A 27,378-nucleotide genomic window follows, 5' to 3' on the forward strand; every position below is an offset into this window, starting at 1 on the left:
GTTTTACTAATCAAAATCTTTGCAGAGACCTAGAAACATCTGCACGAACAGACTTGAACAAGAAAAACACAAGCAGTGAGAAAATGAGTTTGAAACCTTTTTTTTTTTAAAGGCAGATAAGAAAAATAAACTACCAAAGTTTACCCACATTTCTAACCAAACTTGGAAATACTTTTAACAGTTTTCCTGGTTCCTGCGTGCCTATTCACTAGAAGCAAAAAAGTTACAAAACAGGGCCTAGCATTTCTGGCTACGCAGTTGAATTGAATTGTTCAGACACTCGTTCTTTCAGTTATAACAATAAATTCTTTATTTTTGGTGCTTCTGTGACTGTTCATTTTACCATAGCCAAAAACTACACAAATGTAATCACAGCACACAATAAACCTATATTATCCCTTAAATAATCTAAATCGGTGAGCATCACATCAGAATCGCTTAGTCTGATATTCCTCTGTGAGTTGCGGTGATGTTTTTGGTTCCTGGAAGCAACGCACGCGACTTTTGTGTGACCTCTCCACTCCAGAGGTCAAAACCATCAGCGGTGTCAGAGGAAAACCAGACACCCAGCGAAGGTGTTAATGACTCCCTTAGCCGCAAACTCAGCACAGTGTGTGCATGCTGGGTGTCTGCACTGACTCCTGAGGACAACCCTCAACAGAGAGGGTTTCTTATGAGGTGGCAGTGTGTGTGTGTGTGTGTGTTTTCCTCGGTGTTAATGTGTTAACGCGCTTATCTGATTTAATAAACACTTGCACCGCCACAGCCCCGCTCGTTTTCATGCTAAAACTTTTTTCTGACACACATGTACACACACACACACAACTCTGAGCAGTGCGTAGTGCAACTCCTAATGTCTGGGCCTCTAGGCACAGCACCGGACTCCCTTCCTCCCTGCCAGCTGCCAGCGCATGACCCCCTGATACATCCTCCTCCACATGGCCCACACAGCTGGTGCAGAGCCTACACAATGTAGGCTGCTCCCTTGCTTTCCCACATACACACAAGCATGCGCGTGGGCAGAAACAAACACATATGTTGGTATACTCAGATAGACACAAACAGACTTTCAAACACACAAAAATGCACTCACAGATTGAAAGAAACAACATTTAAACATGAATTTTTCTCAACCCAAAATCCACTAGCTTTCTCTCCCACCCACACACACACACACACACACACACACACACACACAGATATATACTCTTTTTACGATTTACCAGGCACATCTTAAACCACTTACTGTCTCCCTCTCTATTTTGCGTTTGCCAAATAAAGGTGTAGAGGGTAAAGAGCGGTGTGCTGGACGGCACGCTATTGTTCCATCGGCTCTGTTTAAATACTCACACAACTCTCCTGTGTATGTCCCCCTGTCTTCTACTCAGTTCTGTCTGTCGTGTTATAAGGTGTAGGGTTTTCCATGAGAGAATGACAAATAGTTGGCCACGAAGTTGATGGGAAAAACATTGGAGGGTGATTTGAGGCAGATGATTGATTTTAAAGAAAAGCTGGGTTTTGGAAAGTGCTTTGAGTGTATTATGCTGTCAGTGGCTTTTTGAGGTTTGTTCATCACTACTGCAGAATTCAAGTAGAGTGACAACATCAAGGAGAACAAAAAGATGTGGGAAAATTGAACAATATACGCTATATGGACAAAACACATTCTGCCTACAGGACCATTGAAACCCAGGCTGTGAAGCTCCCGCCACACAGTTTTTGTGTTGATGTTAATGCCAGAGGATCTTTGGAGCTCTGCAGTTATTGAGCCAGCAGAGCGATGACATCTCCTCAGCACTTGGAGACTGTAACTTTACGTGGCCTGAAAATTCATGGTTGAGTTGCTGTGGTTCCTAAATGCTTCCACTTTGCAATAATCCCATAAACAGCTGATTGTGGACTATCGTGGAGGGAAGAAATTTCACAAGCTGACTTCTTACAACTGTGCCATCCTGTTACAGTAAGATGCTTGAATACAGTGAGCTTATTAGAACAATCTATTATTTCCAAAATGTCTCTAAAGGGTGGACTGCATGCCTAGTTGTATGACTTTAAACTTCTGTGGCAATGAGACTGAAAACACCTGAATTCAAAGATTAAATGGTGTGTCCCGATACCTTTGTCCGTATAGTGTTCTTTATTTAAAGGCACACATTTTACTGTTGTCATTTTGTTATTTGCAGCATCAGTCCTCAGTCTGTGGCCAGTTTAAAGCAAATGCCTGAATTTCTTTCTCAGAAGGGCTATTTCCTTCGTGCAAATACACATACACACACACACACACACACACACACACACACACATGCAATCCATCCCTGCCTCTTCTCTTGACACTATACAGAGTGGAAATTGGACGATCTGTTGGCATCATCAGCGGTACTTGTCTCTTTCTCTCACTTGGTCTCCAGGCTGAGCACTGAGCAGGTACAATTTTGGATGAAACTTGAATGATAACAGCTAAAACTTATTCCAGTAAGAAACTGCTGTAGTGCCACTTCACTGAGCCTTTTTTATCATACTGTGTCCTTGCCTCAAACCAGCTGTGGCACAGTACCTTCTCTATTATAGAGCAGGTAGGATTCAGATTTCTAAACAAAGGACATTTGCTGGTCTTGACCTCATTTTGTTTGAGTTAAGGGCAATGCTGCTACTCTTTCTCACTTAAAGCATAAAATGAAATATGTGTTTGTGTTTCAAAGCAATTTTTATGTTTCTTTTTATTTTCATTCAGAGAAATGTTATTTGTGCACTGCAGCGTAGTCTAGTCTGTTCTTTTCAGTCGGGGCTAAAAAGTAAGGGATGTTTGCTTATGGAACAGGGCGGCCTCAGGGCAGGTTATCACAGTCCTGACTTGCAGCACGCCTGGTGGGCGTCAAAATGGTACCAGCAGGCTGAGCTGATGAAAACCAGACAGTCTGGAGCTGAAAAGTACAGCGCTAGTGGAATGAAGGGATGGAGAGAAAAGATATACAATGCAGTGCATCACAGAAAGGAGTGTTGGAATAGATAAGACCAATGGGTTTGGTAAAAGGAAATATGAGAAGCTGTGTGATAAGCATGTGGTGACTCGGAGTGAGGTAGACGAGTTGAATGGTGTTGGGAAGCAAGGCACAGTAGATCTAACAGGAAAAGAGTGTATATTTCACGGATTACCTCTGAGCTTTTAAAACGTCATAACAATTTACACACAAATTAAACAGAAAGAGTCATCAAACTTTTTTTATTTCTTACTTATTTGAACTCCAAATGAAGAAAAGCAGCTTGAGCGTTACGAAAAAAAAAATCATTTTCCTGTTTCCCTCATCACAATCAAGTATCAGCAAGAAGAGCGAAACATGCAGCTATGCTTAATTGTCCAATTTGTTGCTGCAGTATGCTGCTATTTGTGCAAACACTCTTAGCTAATGACTGGCTATGTTTACATCTCGATTCATTTGAGTAAAGCAATGTTTTCTGGGGAAAAAAATAAATCTTGCGATTAGACTTTGGAGCCACAGCATCCTTCTCTACTAGTTTCAGTGAATAGATTTCATGCACAATGAGCTGTAATGTTTATAAAGTTTAGAAAATTCTGACAGGTAAATTAAATACAGCAGAACTCCTCCCTAAGAAGTCTTTCAGCAGTGTATGCAAATATGAACAAAAATGCACATGGTTATCGCTGGTCCTGAAACAAGGGTGTGCTTCATCTGTGAGCAAAGGGGGAAGCAGCTGCAGTGTGATAAAATGCAGGTGTATTTAGGTGGCTGCTGGCTATCAGGCAGAGAGGTGGTGCAGACACACAGCACTGACAGGAAGGCAGGGACGACAAAGTGCTGTTGATAAGGAATGGAGACAGAGGATCATATGAGGGATGTCTGGATTCAAGCCTGCTTGACTCTGTAAATACACACATGCAGATATTCTGTATATACACATGGAGGTGTTTCCATCACTTCAAAGGATGTTGAACTGATTTACATTCATATCCTGGAGACCAAATACTTACCTAAATCTAACTTTAAACCAACCATGAACTTAGACTGCACTACAAAATTCAATTATTTCTTCTCTGTGGGCTTGCTTTTTGTGTAAAACACTCATGAAAATATATTTTGTCCCCACAACATAACATTGGTTTTTTTAAATGCATGTCTTCTTTTCTTACAGACACGGTGCATTCAGAAAGCTCCACTTGTTCCACAATTTGTCAGCCAGTTACAGCCTTAATCCAAAATGTGTTTAATCCTTTTTTCACCTTGGAATTCTCCACATAATTCCTTATAATAACAAAATGAAAAAAGTTTGCTTGAAATTCTTTTACATTTATTATAATATATATATGCCTATATGCCTATAGGCCTATATATATATATATATATATATATATATATATATATATATATATATATATATATATATATATATATATATATATAGATCACATACATAAATCTTCACAGCCTTTGTTGAATACTTGGTTGAAGCAACTTTTGCAGCTTTTGAGTTTGACACTACACACAACCTTTGCCCCAGTCCAGAGCACAATGCAGCAGGTTATCATCAAGGATGTCTCTGTACAGAGATACATTCATCTTTTCCTAAATCCTGACTGGTCTCCCAGTTCCTGCTACTGAAAAACATTCCCACAGCCTGATGCCATCACCACCATGCTTTACTGTAGGAACGACACTGTCCAGGTGCATTCCTTCAGAAATGACGCTTGGCATTTAGGCGGATGTCTTCAGTCATTGTTTCATTAGAGTATTTACTTTCTTAAGGTCTAAGAGTCCGTCAGATGCCTTTTGGCAAACTCCATGTTTGACTTTAACTTTGACTTTGACTGAGGAGTGTTTTCCATCTGGCCACTCTACCATACAGGCCTGATTGGCAGAGAGCTGCAGAACATTTTGTCCTTCTGAAAGGTTCAGGTTCTTGGTCACCTCTCTTAGTAAAGCCCTTATGAATGATGGAGCCCACTGTTCTCACACCTTAGCACCTTCAATGCTGCAGAAATTTTTCTATACCTTTCCCCAACTCGGTGTGTTGACTATCCTTTCTTGGAATACTACAAACAATTCCTTGGACTTCATGGCTTGGTTTGTACTCTGATATGCACTGTCAGCTATGAAAACCTTTATAAACAGGTGTGTGCCTTTCTAAATCATGCCCAATCAACCAAGTTTACCACAGGTGGACTCCAATCCAGTTGTAGAAACATCTGACAGATGATCAGCGAAAGTAGGATGCACCTGAGCTCAATTTTGAGTGCCTTGAATTTGAATTTGTGGACTTATGTACATCCTACATATTTTTGCTTTTTTATTAAATAAATTTGCAAGAATTTCAAGCAAACTTTTTCCACTCTGTCATTATGGAGTGTGTAGAATTTTTAGGTGAAAACTCTATTTAATCTATTTTGGAATAAGGCTGTAACATGGAACAAGTGAAGCACTGTGAATACTTTCCGGATGCACTGTAAATGGTCATCCACACAAAAAAGGGCATGCTAAAAAACCATAGTGGCAACATACCAAAGTCTTCAGTCTGGGTGTTTTAGGTCTTTACCAGATGAATTATGTCTTGTAATGTGACACAAAATGAACTAATAACTCAGGTGTCTTTCTACTTAATACATAATATGGTATGTCCATCAGAGTGTGAAAGAAGTACAAGAAAATAAAAGTAACCTGAGAGTGGAGGTACTACCAGGAAAAATGGTTTTCAGTGGGTGGTCAGACTGTCATGGCTAGAATGTAAAATCAAATATACTGGAAGTAGCAGAGCTTTTGTGTCTGTACATATAGCATCTAAATACTGTTTATTCTTTAACTCTCAGATTAGGTGTGTGCAACAGTCAGTATTACCCTCATAGCGTCTTTGGTGGGGAACTCAAGCTTTCAGCTGCAGTTTGTTACAAATCACAGAGAGATGTGTGATGTCGAGTTTAACTTGAAATCCACATAACCGCAGCAGAATATGAGTTTGTTTAAACTGTTAATAATATTTGCAAACATATTACATATTAATGTTTTTCTGTTATATTTACATTTACGGTTTTCACTGTGAAGTACAATTACAATTAACAAAATTACTTTTGTTAAATCAGGAAGCTCCCACAGAAAAAAGCACCCATGAACGTGTGAGCAGTTATCTATAATAAATACATTGAATTTCCTGGCTGAAAAGCAATGGTTTCCTTATTCAGTGCATAACAGTGGCACTGAATACGACTGGCAGGAAATATTTTTCCCACTTACTTTCACAAACCACTAAAGTGCATATCACATATTTTTTTCTTTTTTTTCTTCTTTCTTCTCTTTTCTTTTTTTTTTTACATTTTGTATCACTTGCCAGGCCATAATGCAAACTGATGCAACAGATGGCTGTTAAATGAGTTTCCTACATTAATGAAGCATCCTATTGTTAAAGTTGTGTACATACACAGAATTTCTCTGATGTGCAGCAAACACACCCACATGAGCTTTCATTCCTTTACTACTTATTCTGGCTATACATGGGGAGCATTCCAGTCGTATCGTGGCCCATGTGAGCTGTGAAGCAGCCCAGCTCGCCTGCTCTCCATCACGTCTCTGTCACAAGTGCAGTCGGCAGCTCCTAGCTCCTAATTTGCTGCCTGGAGTTGGCGAGTTGAGGTCTGGCTAGTGTTAAACCACTGAATGATAAGATCCAGGTCGTCTCCTCTTTAAGTCCTTGTTTTTCCATATGAACCAATGCTCCCATGTTTGAAACATGGGGATGACTGTTTGCAGACATATAAAGACATCTATTTACATACACATTAAGCAGGGAAAATGTGTCTGAGCAAGCATACATGCACATACAAACACCAACACAGGAGCACACACTCTCTTCATTGCCCCAATGCTTCCTCAAAGCAAAACAGAAGACGTTTGACTTGTCTGGAGCTTAACGCCTGCTGTTGCCTCATTTGACAATTCCTCGTTGTGCAACAGATGATCTATATATTGTGACAGAGAACACACTTGGATTGGCTCACGGCTGTGGGTTGCTAGGGGTTGCCTAGATCAGACAGACGGTTCTCCAAAAAAGATCAAGTTGGTTTGCATTGTAACTACTTTTCAGCCAACCTGTGACAGCAATGCAGCATCCAAGGCCATATCTGCATCTCTAGATTTACGTGTTCTGCTCTAGCGTTGCATTAAAATCTTTTCAGCGTGGACCTTTCACAGTTCCGCTGTGTTTTGATTTGTGTAAATTAAATTCAATTTGATCAGACAAATCAAAGATTCATCTTAAAGTCTGAAGATTTGCACATCCCCTAAGGCTGTTGCAACCTTTCTGGCCTCTGCTGAGATACTGTAACCTCATACAATCATTTTAAATTGCACTAACATATTGATTTACAACTCACAAGGGAAAAAAGCTCAGGCTAAAGCCAATCAGCTGTGTATTTGCTAATCAGAACCCAGAGGGGGGAAAAAAATCATGTTAGAAAAGTGAGATGGAGATGTGGAGAAAGTTGCCTGCGGCAGCACCGCCACTCGCTCACCATCTACTGACTGCATAATGCTAGGCTATAGATCTGTTTTTGCTGGCTCTGACTGACAGCTTACCAACGTTGTCAGCAACCTTGCAGGAGCTCACCACTCCTACATCTTTCACAGACCTATCAATGACCTTCAATTTCACACGCCAGACAAAAGTATCAACTGAAAACTTCCTTTTATCAGGTGTCAGTCTCAGAGTGTTTCCCCTTGGAAAAGGATAATGCAGAAAGCATAACAGGTCAGGCTAGTCACTCGCTCCCATGACTCATTCTCTGCAGAGAGGACCATCTTTCAACCCTTGTGATGTTTCTGATGAAGTAGTCAAATCCTGTTAAGTGTGGGATCTTGCCTAGCTTGGCCGAGTCTCCCTGACCTCGAGAATTCATGACTGCCACATGTAAAACTTTTTCGTATACCCCAAATCCACACAGAGCCATCATTTGTGCCATATTCTCTTCACACTGCAACATAGAAGAGAAAAAATATTACACATATAGTGTTTTGCTCTTGATTTTGTTTTGGATTTTGAATGATGAAGAAACATCTGCATAAAAATAAATCTTAGTTAAAAGGATTAAAGTCTATCTTACCCCTGAATGAGAAGTCCAGGTCCTCAGAGGAGTTTCTTCGCTCTCCGATGGACATCAAAGCAGATGAATGAAGGTCATCATTGTGCACCTAGAAAATATAGAGCTCAGAAAGTCTGTCTCAAAATGCATACAGATAACTCCATCACTGTCCACCTGCATGTCGTTTTGCCCACATACTTTGTTGAATCATATCTGTCACTCCCGGTCCTTTTCCTCATCAGTGTTCAAATCCACCTATTGTGCTTTTTAGAAACCGGATATCGCTTTCACTCTCTTTGTCTGCCCTCTACCTGACTTTTCTCCCATCTTCTTCTTCTGTCCTCTCCTCTCTTCCCAATCCAAATATGTCCGTCCTCCTCAATAAGTGTCCAGAGGTCTCCAATGAGGGAACACTCCCACTGTCTGTTTCATCTCCAAGCATGTCTCAGCTTGCTTGAAATCACATGAATGGCCTTAAAATTGCTCCAAAATAAAGGCAGCTACAAAAGTACAGATTGTAGTAATATCAACGATTCAAACAGGGCTCACACATCCAAGGCTGCCAGAGAATTTATTTTAGTAATGAGATGGAGAGATGCCCTGCACATATCACAGCTTGGGCTTTGATTTATGCCGCTGAATGAGGTGATGCTGTAATTTGTGCACGAGGGGAAAACACACACAGCCATTTAGTGATGGGATCCAGCACTGTTCAGTGGCACTCTCCCAGCCCATCTGGCTTCATTTACAATCCAGTTGGAGTCACACACGAACATTATACTTGGCTGTCTTCGTTTTTATTGGTCAGCCTTGATTTATGACCATCAAAGTCCAACATAATTGGCTGACACTACATGTCTTTTATAAGTCATGTTCAAGGGGCAAAGCATTGGCGGCAAAAAAAAAAAAAAATGCTGGAAAATGAGTGAAAACAGAAGGAATGCATGACGTGATGCCTTGAGAAGGAGCAGCAGAGTCTCTGCAGCCGAGGTTCCACTTGTGTATTTTTATAACAGGCGCCTCCTTGCCCAGCTATGTATGGCTGTGCCAAGCACTTGTGTACACAGCAATGGCCAAGTCATGTAACTTGTAGACGAAAAACATCTTTGTAGGATAGGTTCAGTAAGTAGGGAAAACACAGAATATATGTACAGGAAATATGAACACTGGGAAAAAACATATTACCTAATGTCTAATTTATTGGTTTAACAGAAATTTGAAATCACCTTCTTGTTTATGTAAGGCGACATAAGTTATGACACCCCAGATAATATTAATATTATAGATAGATAGAGATTGATTGATTGGTAAATGGCCTGTATTTGTATACTGCTTCACTTAGTCCCTAAGGACCCCAAAGTACTTTACACTACATTCAGTCATCCATCCATTCACACACTGGTGATGGTAAGCTACATTGTAGCCACAGCCACCCTGGGGCGCACTGACAGAGGCGAGGCTGCTGGACACTGGCGCCACCGGGCCTTCTGACCACCACCAGTAGGCAACGGGTGAAGTGTCTTGCCCAAGGACACAACGACCGAGACTGTCGGAGCCAGTGCTCGAACCGGCAACCTTCTAATTACAAGACGAACTGCCAACTCTTGAGCCACGATCACCCCATTGTTTATGTAAGGCAACATAAGTTATGACACCCCAGATAATATTAATATGATAGATAGATAGATAGATAGATAGATAGATAGATAGATAGATAGATAGATAGATAGATAGATAGATAGATAGATAGATAGATAGATAGATAGATAGATAGATAGATTGACTTCAAACTGTGAAGAAATGCCCCAAATGGGTTATTTGCTAGGCAATATGATGACATCAAACCATGTGATATATTAACTGTTTAGCTGTGTTTCACCTATGATCCCGTAGTACTGATGGCAAATGCTCAAAACTGAAAGACAGCGCTCCAGCTACATCACTTCTGAGGAAATTAACATAATTGTACAGTATAACATACCTACTACCACTGAAAATACAAAGTGTTTACCACTGCATGCAGCATCTGTATATCTGTGTTACTAATCTTAGGTCTCTAAACTAAAAACAAAATAATACTTGGTCTATTAATATGTGGATGTTGAGGATTTTGCTCCACATTTTTACTTTCAGTTTTAGTCTTACTTGTTTACTTCATCGTTGTTGAGACATGACTGTGCATGGATACTACAATGCAGTCCACAGTTAAAACCAAATCATCTACAACACAACGCAAAGGTTCTTACAGAGACCCACAAGGATTCATCACAGAGACTGATTGCTTGTAGCATAAATCAGCTGTGAAGTGAAGCTACATTAATTGACGGTTATATTGAGTGTGACCAATGCCCGTCACATTCGAAAGAATTAAAGGTGGCTTTCAGAGTGCATGTTTTACTTGTGATTGCAGTTTTATGGGATGGCACATTCTTCTGGTAAACTCACCGAGGGAGGAAGTGAGATTTTGTGTTTCTGAACTTGTTTTTCAAAGTCTTTCTGTTTTTCTAGTGACATGATGCAAAGTCAAGACTATCCACATGGGTGTTCCTTCTGCAAATCATAACTAAATAAAAAGCTGAATTATGTCTCTTTCAGGAATAGCAGAAGAGATTAAATGACAGAAGGAAAAAAAATATACAAAAAAAAGTAATAAGACAGCAGAATGAGAGTTCAGCCAAGCAGAGATTTTTTTTCCTTCTTTTGCCTCCGTCTTTTTTTAGTTTTTGGAAGGCAGCCTAAAAATGTGCCTGTCGCAGATGTTTGGACAGAAGGTGTTTGCATGCTGTTCGTTTATACGCTGCCATACGGGACACAGTATGACCACCACAATAACCAGTAAGTAACACTCTCCATGTGCACAATTCCTCGCCAACTTCTACCTTCTGTTTTTGGAGGAATCACATACCCCCATGGATTGAGATGTACCTTGAAGCTCCTGACTTGCCCCATAACCACAGTTAATGATGCTGCACCCAGTAAATGATTTTTTGTGTTAGCTTGGCTTCGGGAAGGAAAACAAACTGTTTCATTGAGATTTCACTGAATCGCTTCTTGTGAATATGAGCACAGGTGTAAACTTCAGTGCGAGCACAGATTGCTGTAGATCGGGGCTTGTCAGAACTCCCACTCATGTAAACTTCTTCTTCATGACGTGGTAGCTTTGCTCAGCTATGCTCTACTGCAGAAAGCTACCCGGGCCATCTGTCATTCTGCCCGTGAAGGTGAACAGACTGTGTTCCTGAACCAGTTCCAAGTTTCTCATGCTACCACTCCCACTACATATTGCAGGGGTACAGTATCACTGTCACCAGCTTTGTGCTGCATATTCATCAGTTTCAGCACTTTGTCAAAGTTCTAGCGTCAACATCGCTGATGTTGACTTCCTCTCAAAAAGACACCCCAAAATACAATCCTGTTATAAAAGGAAGAAAACTGAAGGATCCCGATATGCTTTGTGAAAATGTGTTGATTAATGGTGCAGACAAGTATCAGAAATTTGCAATGTGGGGAAACTACTTAATGAGAGTAGCAGCGTGTAAAGTGACAACTGTGCGTACAAATCAGCTCGTATGTGTCCAGCTATCAGAACCATTTGTCTTGTGTTTGTTTAAATCATCTCCGCCATCACATGCGAGGAGAAAAAGAAAACTTCACTCATTAATGCAGCTCACTGGTACGATGGAGATGAGGCAGACTGATGCAGCTCCAACCATATGCTGTTCATTTTTTATCCTTGAGCCACAGCTTCCTGCTTTTTTTTTTCTTTTAGCAGAGAGGGGAAGAGAGCTGGTTTAGTCATAAATATGTTATTAAATCTATACAGTCGCCAACAAATTCTGCATGTGGGTCCCACAATTCCCTGGACACATAGCCTCATTTTGAGGCTGAGAAAACACACAAGTCTGCTAGCAAACATTTAAAAAGTAATTTTTCTTTGCTTGCCACCAGTTATTTGCTCTTACTGCTCTGCCCAACCGCTTTCAACGAGCTGAAACGTTAGCGATTTGCACAGCTCTCAAGTCTTACCCTGGCATTACTGAGTTGTGGATTCCTGGCTCAGTTGTTACTCTAACAGTTAGAAATAAGAAGACGTGAGATGGTTAAAGCAGCTGCTTCTGCTAGCACAAAAGTTCAGAGTCCTGCTCCATTGCACGTGTCCTACTTCATCTATTCATCGTACATTGTACAAACATAGAGAGTGGATACAAGCTACAGTAACAAACAGCTGGCTGGAGTTTCATATTCGCAGAAAAACCCAAGATCATAGCACAGAACACCTCATCTTACTATCTAAAAATTGCATTGAAATATTATTGTTCTTTTTTTTATTTTTTTAAATGTTCCTTTAACTTGTTGGATTTAAGTAATGGGAGATTAAATTTCCTGGGAGTCTTTGGACATTTGCCAAGGGATACAAATTTGCTGTACAGTACACGGCACAATATGCACTACTTCCTAAAAATGAAAAATCCACTGTATAATTCATATTACCAATTTTTTATATCATCTACAAATACTGTTAGGACATATCCCCATTGAATGAAAAGGGAAATTAAAGAAGAGGGGACAACTTTTTTCACTCGTCTTAATCAGATGGGTAATTTTTCTCATTTGTTGGTTGGCTTTCAAAGCACTCAAGGCCAAGTTGCAACATAAAATTTGGAACAACATTAAAAGAGATTTAAAACCCAGGAATAACATGAATATTAGCTGGTTGAAACAAATGCGTTTTGATTTGTGTCAAAGAGCCTATTTGATGAAGGTGAAGTGGTAATAAGTTCTAAAGACGAGGCTCTGGCCTCCGCGGTGTTACGTGTGAAGAGAGGGGCTGTCAGGAGAGAGCAGCTGAAGCTGAGCAGGGAACGTGGGAAGGGATGTTAGGACGAAGGAGGTCTGAAAGATAGATATGGGGGTACCAAATCATTGAGGGCTTTGAACGTGAGAGTAAAATCTTGATTTAGCTTTAAGGTGACTTTACTGGATGATTTAATATCACTGCAGTTTTTCTTTCTTCGCAGTGTTACTGAGCTCAGCATAGAGAAAAACCTACTACATGTAACTGAATAAACTCTGCCCTTGAACAACCACTGTGTCAGGATAGCATAATACCGCAGGTCTCTGAATATGCATGGCTCTGTTTTTGGAAGGAGCAAATAGGAGAGACAGTTACTAACATCCTTTGTCGAAGGAGCGAAAACCTCTCACAAAAACTTGTTTTCTGAATTGAATGAAAGACTTTGACTAGAAGAGTTAGCAAGTCAACATTAGCTAAGAGGTGATTTTTCAGCCTTTTAAGCAATGGAGAAAAGAGTTCATTTCAATATGCATCTATTTTATTAAGTATTCTGGGATTAAGCATAAAAGCAGCATAAAGTAACATTTAGGTTTGAGCTCTGTGAATAATAACAGATGTATATGACCGCTGGGCTATTTTTTGTCAACAACACCAGTGTCATCATTTACCCGCTTTTCCATAGGAGGAGAAGAAAAACAGCCATCAGGACTGGACACATTGCTTATTTGTTTACCACCACATATTTCATTGACATGCAAATGTGTCTCTCTACCCCCACTCTTCACAAAGAAAAAAAAGAAAAGAGTTATTAAAATTCAGGTAATGTATTCCTGTTTCTGAATTCTATTTGAGAAACGTTATTAATTTCATATATCAAGTTTGGAGCGGCCATCTGTTCGCTGCGCACCGCTGCACCTCCTTCCATCTGCCCCTGAGTTCCCCACGCGCCGTTCTGCCGCCGCCAGCTCCAAGTTTTTATGCACTCTGGCTTTTTGATTTGTCACTTATCGCCACCAAGGCCCATGTGACCACCTGAGCGTGCTCGCTCCAGGATGGCAGCGGCCTGGCGGGGGCATTCAAAAGGATCAGCGATGGTGACTGCTGAGGTTTAATAAGTGACTTTGCTGAGCCACAGCCATGGCTGCTACCTTCTGATGCTGCTAAAGCCAACTATGGCTTTTTTGTTCTCCTTCTATTCACTTCTCCATTATTCTCTGGACCCACAGCCCCATACCCTCCTCGCTGCCTGCTATGTTTTTGGGGTTTTTTAATCACGCTTCTTCTTCTTTTCTTCTCTTCTTTGTTTAACTCTCTTTCTCCTCCTCAGTGTTCTCTCCTCCAGCTACAACACCCCTTTCCTCCCTCCCTCCTTTCTGTAAGTGGAGGAAGCAGATTGTGCAGTCGGCACAGTGCGACGTGTCCCTGCCACAGTTAATTTAGCATCTGTGCCTTCATGAATATGAATACATTTACACGTCCAGGATATAATTAGGTGGTGGAGTGTGGAGAGGGTTCATGACACTCCAGGTGGGGAGAGAGAGAGCAAGGGAGAGAGAGGGAAAGAAACAGAAATGAGAAGTTAAAATAAATAAATAAAGAGGAGCAGGTAAGGCTACAACAATCTCCCAGGCAGTGTGACCTCTGTTGCCCAGCTAAGCACTCACATCAATCACACAGAAATGGCTACAACTGCATGACTGAGGCGGTTTACATGCCAGGCACAGAAAGGTAGATGCAGATGCAGGCTGTGGGGCCAGTAGTGATATAAGCTGATGATTACCATCAGTCTCCATGTCTTTGTGTCGCCACACTTGTATGTTTATGTGTATCTTCAGAAGCCTAATGACATATTTTAGGCTTTAGGTGCAGCAATCAGACTTTATGTTAGCACTACTGTGACATGTAAATACCCATGAGGACTCAGGGATGCTCCTTTGTTTTTTGAAGATGATATAGTCCTTTCTTTGTCTGACTGTGGCAGTCGGAGTGCACTGGCATGGGCTGCATTGTTAAATGGTTGTAATGAAGTCTGAAGCCAAAGGCAATTTGTTCTCACTGGACTGAAAAAGAAATTATCAGAGTGTAAAATAGATCCATCAAGTGCATGCTGGTGGGGTTATATTGTTGTTTTCCTAGGCTGTTATGGTAAAGAAAATGCTGAGGTTGAATGTATAAAACTTTCGATTTTGCAGTGCTCAAAGGTGTTCACGCGTTTTGAGCAATGACCAAGAGGAAGAAAGAAAGAGTTTGCAGGGGGACAAGTCAGGGCTTGGACGAGGGCTCTGCCTACCGCTCGATAAAGCAGAGTACAAAGAGGAGAAAATAGTAGAGATGGAATTGTTGAATTCTTCTGAAATTGTCAAATAATTTTATGATTCATTTCTAAACATTGGCAAATAACTGCAGACCACACAGGTGCTTACTCTTGAATCTCAGGAACAACCAATGAAAGCGCAGGATAATGGTAACTGACATATAATTGGATGGGAAATAACATTGCTTGTTACTTTTCTTAAAGTAATTTGGAAAATGACTTAATTATTTGCTGGAGAAAGCAATTTGTTAAACTACTCGTTACATTACTTTTGCATTACTTTGCAAAATAGACTGAAACCCACCATTTGTCACTCAGGGTTCTTTGCTAGCTTTGTGTTAGCATGCTACCTAAGGAGATGCTCGCAAAGAGCAGATGTCGTGTTAGCAGCATGATGCAGCAGTTTCTGTCCTGCAGGGATTTGTGCTCATGTCGTTTAGTGCAATAAAAATAAAATACTCACTGAAGGTGCAAAATGATCAAGAGTCAATGTCAGAATTCGACACTGAGCCAGCTGAATTCAAGTTGAAAAACCACTGAACTGCTGTTGATCATCGGTCGTGGTTCCGATGTTTGCTGACGGTGCAAAAGTGAGTAAAAATCCATTTCAGACTTCAACACTGATTCAGTGAAATTTCATAATTGAAATTCCATTGAAGTTCAGTTCATTTTTTATTCATCATTCCAACATTATTTCAATATACATCACGGGTACAAAACCGATGAGGCTGACAGTACAACTTCGATTTAACAGTTTGAAACATTTTTTAATTAATCTGGAAAATCAGCTAGCTGTAGCGCGAGTGTGCAGGAAGAAAAGAGTGTGTTTGATGTTGTTTTCCACTTTCGATCGACCTGTCGCGCATAAGTGAAGATCCTGAAGAATGCAAGTAAAGATATGATTGTAATTGTAATGCGACTACTGAGTTTATACGAGTAACACGTTACTTCGGAACATATTATACCAACACTGCAAGGGGGTTACCCAGACAACCAAAGCCTAGAATGGAAATTAGCAATATACTGTAAGCTACAAAGCAATAAGGGGAACTCTTTCTATATGGAAGAGTCTTAAGGAGACAACTGAGCTTTATTCTGAAGAATTTCTCTAAAAACAAAAGCGAAGCAATAATGAATTTTGGATGATTCACACACATGCATTCATAAATACAACGTTTATAAATCTGAACATGTGCATTTGCTGTAATTATATATTGTCGAAATATTTTTATATTAGGTTTACTCACATGTGGCATTTGTGTACATTTGCATGAGTTTATAATGCAGATTGCTCTCATTTTATGTGTCGCTTTGTTTGTCTCAGTAAAATGAAGCTCAGCTTGGCATGTGAGTCCATAAGTCATTCACACTGCGTAATGGTTTATTTGCCAAAGCGCTGTGCTATTTAGGCACCAGGGAGGCACAGTCTCCAAAATGTTTAATGTTGTGTAGTTTAGCCATATGCCACTGTTTTACAGCAAGCATCGCCTGTGTCATTACACTCCGGTGCATTGGGCGCTTTCCATAATGGATCCATAACGAGAAGTTGCTGCAAATGAATAGCCAAACATCTTTGGGGATGTTTGTTTAACACAGGTGTTACCCTCATGCACTTAGAAATGATTTTGAGATTCTGCTAGCCTGTCAGGCAGCGGCTGGCGTTGGCGTGTGTGGAAAAGAGACTGCTTTTTTTCACCCTGCAGTTCTTTTGTGGAGTCAGTAGGCAAGGATAGCAACTTGTGGCTTTAGAAGTCACATTTTGCATTCATCTGTTGTCTCTGTTCCAAGCTGAATGACATGACAATCAGTTCTTCTAACCAACTTTCAAATGAGGGGATGTTTGAATTGATAAAAGAGTCTCCTCATCCATAAAACACTACATCATTCCATTATCAGAGATGTCCTTCAAAGCAAGAAAACAACATTGTCTTTAAGGTTAGAAGTTTGTGATAGAGGCTGCACACTGTGCCACTCTGTTCCTCGCCAAATGCTCGCTAGGAGACCATGCAAGGTAATTGATTTTGGATGCAGTCATGCAGTGGTAGTCCCACCAACTGTAGATAAGAAAGAATTTCAAATCAAAATTATGTCTGCACTATGCATATGAATCAGATCAGACCTAATAAAATAAAGGTATTAGCAGCGAGGGAGGTAGAGAAGTAATTAAAGCAGCTCACCAGGCACGTCTTTCGTTTCGCTCTGGAGGTCTCGGTACCTTGGGGTAAGTTAGAGAACTTGCAGCTTTTAACAGGAGGCACAGAGGTCATCTGACTTTGACTTCATGCCAACTTTTCAACAAGGGTTCATACTGTGGTTCACTGGTGTGCAACCTATATTATGTTTTATTAAATATGTTATTCCCCTTCACATCAAATGCTGTGGTACAAAATGTATAAAAAGACTTTCAACTCAGGAGTAAATAGAATAAGTATCAAACAGTTATGCCAAAAAATTGCTGCCTGTCATTTCTCTATATTTCACTTCCAAGCAGTCAGACTTTTTTTAAAGTGGTCTTGAGCAATAGTTTTCCATTCTTTCAGAGGGTCTGTCAAATCTATTTTTGGACATTGGCTGCTTTTTCACTCATTTTCAGCCCAGTCCTTGTACCTGACCTCTTTCAGAGGAATGCTTTTTGTTTTTTGTGTTTTTGTTAAGGCTCTTAATAAACACACATAAGAGATAACTTAATAAGGAACCATGTCGCACATTATTACTAGAAGTCTGTCACAAAAACACAGACTTTGTCCCCATTTCTTTAGTTACATGTGCAGTATGTCCTTAAAAATGTTGAGGAAACTGGAAACATGGATGATGCATCTATAGTAGATGGACAGCATTTGATAGTCATGTCCTTAAGAAAACAAAAAAACAAAAAAAGAGATCCAGCAAAGACCTTACACCATCTGATTTTGATCCACCATGCAGTACCATCTGGAAAGTGTATGGTTGGCAGCAGCTTCATTTTTCAGCATGATAACGAGCGTGACAATGATCCCAAACACGGTGCCAATGCAGAAAAAACACACAATAGAAAACTATCAATCATGGATTGGCATCTTCAGAGCCCGGAGCTCAACACTGTTGAAGCAGTGTGGGATCATCTTGACAGAGAACAATACAAAAAGTTACCCAACACCCAAACAACAGCTTTGGATGTCCTTCAAGAGGCCTGGAGAACTATTCCTAAGACTACTTATACAAATTACACACCAAACAGTGATTTCAAGCTCATTAGAATTGTACAAACTCTGTTTTCACCTTAGACGCTGTATTTCCACTTCAATAAACTGCTGCACACATTTTCCAAACAAAGAAACAAGTAGAAGCTCAAGACCTTTTCACAGCACTGTACATATCATATGTAGAATATTGCATGCAATGCACACTCAAGGTTTTTATGCATTTGATTAAAAAAAGAAAAAGAAAAAGCCCACCTGGGCCTCAGCTGTATAAATTTAGTTCATGCATGTTGAATAGACTTGAAATGAATGTAGACGGGAGTAATTAGACTCTTTGTAAAATGTTGACTCTAACAGACACAAGAACACAAACATTTCCCACAGCATGATATGCCACAAATTGACAAGCAACAGTGGCTGAAATGCCTGTGTCATTTTTCACAGTTCACATTCTCTGTCACACACATTGTTCTCAGCAATCTTTTGTGCACACTACATTACCAGAGCTAGTTAATCCATTTGGAACCAACTTGGGCCTGATCTCAGTTACCAGAAAACAAGCAAAGTAATGAAGAAAACTAACAGACATATTGTTAAATGGATGCTGGGGGAAAAAACATGCCGTGTTTCTTCATTTACATACGAAGGATTCTGTCCATCCGCTACAGGAACACCAGGGGTCAAACTATAACAACAATCTTTGACCTAGAAGAAGTTAAAAGTTCAAGCACTCTTGATAAAAACAGTAGCTACTTGATCCATACTTCTTTAAGTCTGTGCCACCAGCCACCTCTTTGTAAAACACACTCCACACACCCTGCACTCACTCTCGCTTCCTTTACTCTCTCCTATCAGAAGTTTAATTGAACAGCCCTTTGGCTGCATGGGTTGGGGTAAATCTGTCTGTCTCTGCTATGGGTTGTGGGCTCTCTGGGGGGAAAAGGATTAACCCCTGCAAAAACTCTGTGCCCTCACACACCTAAGGGCTTCCCTTTCAGTTTGTCCCTGGATGCTCTTTCAGTATCTTCCTTGATCTGGACCTCTCTGGGGTGCTCTCTCGTACTCATTTTATGTAGGTGTGTGTGTTTTTTGTTTGTTTTTTGTCCTTTCTTCCCACCAATTTATCAGTTTCTTGTGGTTTCTGCTATCCAGCTTTCAGTTTACGTTTTTGGTTCCTCCTTTTCTAGAAAGAGGCATAGACACGAAGACATAAGATTTTATTTAGTTACTGAAACAGGTGCAGTTGAAACATAGCTTAAGACTCAGTCTTTCCAGCTGGAGGAACTAGTAGGGCAGCCAGGGTCGCAGAAATGGCAACATGACTATTTTTAAAAAACTTTTATTTAAACAGGAAGCAAAACTCTTTAAGATTCAGGATCTCTTTGGGGAGAGTCAGGAGACCAAGACAAGCAGCATTAACATAGCATGTTTTTTATGGCTGGAGAAACTGGAGCTCGCAGTGAACTGCACAGCACACGTACAATAAAACTAAGCATCCTTTTCCTGTGAAGAAGCAGTGCTAAGCGTCCACTGCATCCATCCAGTGATTTTCATCTGCTTTTTCTTCTTCTATCCAAGCTGTCATGTTGAGAGGTGTGGTACACCTTGGATCTGTGACAGAATCCTGCACAACTTACATGCACAACTTCCTGACTTCCAACCTCCTAACAGAAAAATAACTTGAAAACATTACAACAAAGAAAGATGAGCAGCGTGCCAAGATGTGAGGGAATTCTTGTATTTGCATAGGTATGTACATGTGTCTGTGGAGGCAAAAGGCTGCAAGTTCAATTCCTTTTATTTACATTCAGCTCAGGGTTTTTTCTCACTTTCTTTTCTCTCACTCATTATATTGCAAAATTATATTATGAGTGAGAAAAAAGGAAGAGTATATATATACACACACACACACAAAAACATGCACATCTTATTCTATGCGACTCTCCTTTTATCCCTGCTGGATTTTATCTGCTGGCTCCAGAATCAGTCCAATCCAATTTATTCTGTCCTTCACCCTCACAGAGTCATTTACGCCTACTCTAATTTCCGTATCATTTAATTCTCCTCCCTATCTTCATCTCTCCAATCTTCATCTCTCTCCATTTTCTCATGACACCACATTGGAGTTAAAAACAACTCTGCTAACAACCCCCAAAAACCAACCAAAGACTCAATGAAGACAGCGTGGTTTATAGCTTTCAAGACAAGTGACCACTGAGAGGCACATTGATGTCACAAGAGGTTTTACTGCTGATTTGATACTAAAAACTTCTTGTTTACCTTAATTCACTTGAAAGCTATCAATTTAGCAATCAGCTAGCATGCTTGAGCATATGGAATCTATTTGCAGTTAAGTGTAGCTCAAAGAGGGATTTTCACTTCTTTCCTTTCATAATTCTGTACAGCAGCTATCACGATGGCACATTTAGGAAATCAGTTATTTTGTTTCGTCTCTCTGACTCTAGGTAATTTAATTATCTCATTATTCATCATGACTACAACTTTTTTTTCCTATGGATTCATTATTTGCCTTTTATCCAAATATAATACACAGTTTTCATCTGTATTTCACTTGTACTGCTATAATAACTAATACAATAAATCGTCTTCTTTTAGTGTCTCAAGATGCCACTGATTGTACCTTTATACTGTTTAATGGTATATGACTGTAAGCTTATTTTCTTTATAAAGTACAAGTTTTTAAATGCTCCTAGTCTTGCCAGATCTTTGAAACTGGCATGCAAACTCCCAGTTTGGTACAAGTACAGCTGGTCCAAGAACATTCAGATGACCTCCAAAAGTTGCGCCTTTGTCCTGAGAGAAAATGATGTGCCAAGTCCCCTGTCTGTATGCCCTGCAAGCAAACGCAGACCTGGCAGCGATGCCAGTCCAGATATGGGTAGGAGTTCTGCAAGCCATCTGGGAAAGCTCCAGGAGGATCCTGGGAGGGCCTGGCACTCATGAATGGGTTCTGGGACCTGAAAGTGCATCATAATCATAAACACAACTGCTTGAAGAATAATGGAGCACAGACACACGCCTTCAAGTTCACTTGTTTTACTTAAGCAATGTTAAGATTTATTTTTCCTATTCAAAATATAGAAAACTCTCAAATAAAGCTTAAAAATACTAATAGAGTGAAATATATTTTATATAAAAAAAAGAGTTGAGGCTGGTTCACTTTGAAAATACATCACTGAACAAAACTTACACCCCTGATCTACTTTGGCTTCCCAGTGCACTGTGGTTGTTTTTGCTTCATAGATTTTTTCCCCCCACAAAGCCTTGCCGCAATAGATTGATCACATGAAAATGATTCAAGGGATGAAAGAGAATTTTCAAGATGCCAAACTAATTTTTTTTTCTCTTAATGGTCAATTTACACAGTACTTACGACTTTATACCGCTTTGAAGTCTTTGAAATTTTAATGATGACCTTGATTCTGGTGTGGATCAAATGCTTTAACGAGTGTAGAGTGCACATCAATGCTTCACGCCCTGCACATAAACCAACGTTGGTTGTCCAACAATGTCTCCAAGGACTCCAGAGTGTGGTGAATATACTAATTAATCAGTGAAGATGTAAGCATTCTTTTAGAAGCCGTGTTTTAAGCAAAGCGGGCATTTGTGTTTGTTTTGCCTCGATGGTTGCAGCTCATTCAGTTTATCTGACCTCTGGATTCAAAGGATGCACTTTTCATTTTTAAAAAGGAATCTTTAGAAATTGAGAGCACACCTTTACTTTCCCAAGTGTACATGCATGACAGTCCCCTAGATGTTTTCACTCATAGTTACAATCTGTTTATCTGTCCCATTAGGATGCCAAAGTTAAACTATTTGTGCATTAAATCTTAGGTTTACTCTTTCATCTCCCTCTCTCCCTCAAAGGGTATATTGATCATGCAGCTCTGTGGTCAATGTTACAACCACCCCACACCTCCCCGCCCCCTCCCACTTCTTTGCTTAATGTAGTCAATAATCGTAATGGTGTGATCAGTGCGGCCCCCCGTGAAATGGCTCCGCAGCTGTGACTGCTTCATTTGACTAGTGGGAGAGCTGGAGGAGGGGAAGAGGAGAAGATCGGAGATTCAGAAGAGGGCAAAAGGCAGCAAAATTAGATTACGGGTGGCTGGATGGCTGGATGGATGGATGCTGAAGTGACTGAATATTTGCACATGTGGAAGCTTGCAATTTAATTTTGAAAAGTGTGAAGTAATAGAAAAGTTGCCAGTTTACAGCATAACAGATGGGAGGATTGATGGAGTGATGGGAGCGTGGAGGCAATAAGGAAAGAAGGGTGGAGGAAAGAGGGGGGGATGGAGGACTCTTAAAGTATAGCAGCATTCAAGGCATCCCAGTGGAAGGAGATTAATGGCGTGTGGCTCGCCGTTGTGTGGCACATTGTGCTGAGTGCCCCCTCGTAAAGCGCACCCCACACATCTGGCACTGCTGTGGCATGGGGCATCCATCCCCACTGTGTCGCCCTTTCTCTGGAGAAACTGAACTCCTCATAGTACTGGTATACTGCACGTTTATGCTGCCATTGGAAAACTTGATACTGGTAGAAAATTGGTTATAAGGCCTCCCAGTTTTCAGTGTTTTAACTACATTTTGTAATATTTCAATGTGATGAGGACCCTCTTTGTTTTTCAGTGGATGTACCTTTGTCAATTAAAGCACTTAGTAACCAGCCATTTGGGAATGGCATTTCAGGTTACCCTTATAAAGACAGTAATACAATTATCTTGTTAGTCACTGATAGGATTACTCTCATCCTGAATACAAATGAATACAATAACATGATTGGGTACAGCTGTATCTTCAATCAGCAGACAGGATTCCATCTCGTATTTTTATACTCCTTATTTACTTTATCAGAGACACCTTTATTACCATTATTGTTGCGTTTCCCACTTGTAACGTTCTATTTTCTTTCAGAGTTGAATGGACAACATACCACAACTAATTCACACTTTTACAGAGTGCCAAGATTACATCACAAGTCTACCTTAGTTACAATGCTGTTGTCTCCTGCTTCAAGAACTATTCAGGAAGGTAGTTTCTGAGAGGATGAAGTCACTTTTCAAGTTCAGACACACAATTCTGTTTATAGTTGCTCACGAGCTCAACGTGTTGACTCTGAACAAAAGTTGTGTGACAAAACGTATAACGTCTGGTTTAACGTCTGATAAATATGCCCACTTTAAATCTATGTCTAGCTCAGGAGAAGAATTTTTCAGATATGATGGATTCATAGAACCATCATATCAAGCATAGTGTTTAGACATGTCCTCAGATCAGATCAGCTGATCTTAGGGTCAGTCTGGATCAGCTAGTGTGTCAGCTGAGATTCTTCTACACATCCAGCTTGTAAATCGTATTGGGGGCACTAGTGAAACTGCTTTGATGTTGCTAAAATTCATATGCACACGCAAGCTGCTTTGCAACCCACCCCAGCCCTTCATCTCATCTGTTTTGATTAAATTACTCTCATATTCACTGTTGTCACTCATGCTTCATCTGTTTTGTACAGGGGTCTTATCACTGCTCTCATCAGCTCTAGCTTTCCAGCTATTTGATCATGGAAGACTGCGGAGATTTCAGAACAGATCTTTGCTACAAAATATGAATTAATGGAGATGAGAATAGCAATCTTCTTTTGACTGTGGTGGTCTTGACTTAAATACAACCGAGACAAGCTAAAAGAGAAACACTAAATGCAGCAGTAAATTATTACTCTAAACCAGTTGGTAGTAAGACATTATCTCAGTCAGAATAACTGGAGAATAAAGAGGCAAAAAGCCTAGTGGGGTGACACATTTAACAATATGGTCCTGAGCGAGCACACTGGCCATGACTTCAGAATAGTTCTCTGCAGCGGGTAAAGTTCTGTGGAACAAGTATATTCTTTGCAATTAGAAAAAAGGAAAGTCACAATAAAAATGATTGACGTTACTTCTTGATGATTTGCAGTTTGCACACTGTTCTGTATTTTATTTGTATAGCCCAATATCATATAAAGAGGTTCAAAGGTCCTCAAAAGCATAAAAACATATTATTAAACATTCGTCTGAAAAATGTAATTGAATTAAATTAAGAGAATTTCTATTTTCTTTCATTAACTTATAAAATGTTTGAAGTCATCTATATGTTAATTTAAATTAAACACAGTATCATCTGTCTCTACAGAAACATATAGCTGCTTATCATCTGCGTATCTATTTTGAATGAATGTTATACTGTCTGATAAGGTTGTCAAAGGGCAGCAGGTACAATAAGAAAAGTAACAGGCCCAGAAAACCGCCTTGTGGAACACCATAAGAGATGTCATGGGCCACATTTTGCCATGATAATACAAGTAGTTTCACAAGGTGAAAATATTACCCTCCATACTGTTTCTGAAAATTATTTTCTCTATTACCTTTTAAGTTTTTTTTTTATTGTAAATGCATAGCTGTTGCTGTTGGTACTGTATCACCAGTTTCTGACTAAGCCTCTCTACAGTAGCCAAATGGCAACTTGTCATTTGAGATTTGAGTTCAATTCTGTACAAGAGGTGCTGAAATTAGTGTGATTGGTGGTGAGAGGTGAGCAAAGGGTTGCCTGTATACACATGTATCAGTGTTTGCATGTGTGAGATGGGTTTGAGGTTTTACAATACTAAAACACTTTGGATACTGAGCACAGAATGTGTGTGCCCTCGCGGCCATGTGTGCGTAACCTATCTGAGAGTTGGAGGCAATCAGTCTCTGGTGAATTCCTGTCGGCGCTGGAGAGCTGGAGCATTTGACGGATCGGCCTCCCCCACACTCAGGACGCTGCGTTCCTACACAGATGGCGTAATTAACGGGAGGCGAGCCAGGGAGGGAAATTTATCTTTGATCAGCACCTTCGCGCCAGATTGTCATCTATGTTAATATGATGATAGCATCAGTGCGCACGCGCGTACACACACTCACGCACACACAGAGGTAGAGATGGATGGTGAGAGAGTAGAGGCTAGGCAGCAGTCAGCCCTGAGGATATAGGGTTATGTGTGCAGTCACACATACACCCACACATGCGCGTGCACACACACACATACACACACACAAATACAGTCTTCTCCTAGTCCTTTGTTCACAGCATGAGGCTGCGCTACCCTGCTGTGAGGAGAGCTGTGGTGATCTTTGGAGGGTGCCTCAGACAGAATCAAACGTACACACATACCACACTTCAGATATAAAATTATAAATGTGACTTCAACTTTCAAGAGAATTTCATTTGAAAAGGCAACTTCAGAGCATCAACAAATCATGGCAAAAAATAACTCGATCCACTGCAAAAACAGAAATAATATCCATCAATTTTAAAAACGTTGCCTTGATATTAAGAATTTGAAAGTGGCGACCAGCTGAAGATTGGATCACACCAACACAGACACATAGAATCACTAGGTGACGTGATACCAGCAATGTTGTCATGACTGGTAAACATTAAGGTGAAAGCAACACCTTAGTATTTCCACTCTGTGTTTCTACGTGTGTGTGTGTGTGTGTGTGTGTGTGTGTGTGTGTGTGTGTGTGTGTGTGTGTGTGTGTGTGTGTGTGTGTGTGTGTGTGTGTACTTGTGCCTGTTACCATTTGAAAAGAGCTGTCACAGAAGAGCTTTGCCATGAGCGTGCTTTTGCCCCAGTGAGATATTAGGACTAATGGTGTGTAGGTGTAATGGCATGTGCTGTAACATCTGGGCTATTGGCAGAGAGAAAAGGGAGAGAGAAACACATGAAAAAGCTGGAGAGATGTGCGATATACAAGTTCCCCGGGGACTTTAAGTGCTGTGGAGGTATAGGAGGAGGATGAAGCAAGACAAGGAGTAAATTAGAAAGGTAATTGAGAGGTCAAAGCAGGAGAGGACAAGTTTAATAGGAAGAAAGGAAATGAATGAAAACTGGTATAAAAGGAAAAGGAGAATAGTCAGATGAGATGAGAGAGATGAGAACTAAGGACATGGAAAAGGAAATGTAACAAGAAGAGACAGGAAGAGAGGAAGCAGAGTTTGGAATTAGCAGTAAACGAATGAAGGGAAGACATGAGTGTAAAAGAACATTGCTGGTGAGAGTTAAAACATTTCTAAATCAACCAACCAGCAGGGAGACAGACAGCAAGGTAGGGAAACAGTAAGACAAAAAAGACCGGCATTAGGGAGAACAAAGGCTGTGTTCCTCCGCCTCGCTCTGCTGCTCCCCAGTCCATCTGCTGCTTCTGCACACAGCCTCCGATCTGTTTCACACTCATTTTCAGTTATCTCGCTCCCCTCCATCCTTCCCTTCCTCCGTCTTACACCTGATCTCTCCTTCTCTTGCTATACACACATTGCAGTTTGCTCATTTTCATCTCAAGCTAGTGCCATCTCTCTTGCCTTTTCCTTCATAGTTATGTGTCTCTTCTTTTTTACGCCCGTGTGTTAGTTATTTAAGAGTTTCTCACATCAAACGGCCATTACCTGTAGAAGACGAAGGCCATCGTGAGTCATCCGCGGAGGAATTCAGTTTGTAGTGTTTCCAATGCTGCTAACCAAATATTTCACAACATGAAAAAACAGCAGATGAGCTTGTGAAATGCATCGATTTATAGTTTTAGGGCTTATCAAAAAGATGATCTTTGTTTACAAAAACACAGAGACACAACTTGCTTTTTTGTTAATACTCTTGGTTGAGTTTAAACATATATAAATTGGGTGGGGTTTAATAGTTATATGTCATCCAACCTCAGTCTTGATAAAGCTGAACTGTGCAGTCAGTAAACAATTCAGTCGGTTTTAAAAATGATAAAATTTTGCAAAAAATCTGGGTATACTTGAGAAGTTAAAACCAAATTTCCGGGGATTTAAATAGAACTTCTTAAAATCTTTGCTAAACCAGATGAATTTCACAAGTAAGTTATCACGTTTCATATTAAAGTTATTATAATTATATCTCAAAGATTTAAAAAAAATGTCACACTGAGAAATGTCATAATTGCTTCTTTTT

Source organism: Aulonocara sp. 'chitande type north' Nkhata Bay, linkage group LG22 (genome assembly GCF_057382095.1).
Source record: "Aulonocara sp. 'chitande type north' Nkhata Bay isolate Kocher_YH1m ecotype deep benthic linkage group LG22, A_spYH_male_GT1.1, whole genome shotgun sequence".
In the NCBI taxonomy this organism is placed as follows: Eukaryota; Metazoa; Chordata; class Actinopteri; order Cichliformes; family Cichlidae; genus Aulonocara; species Aulonocara sp. 'chitande type north' Nkhata Bay.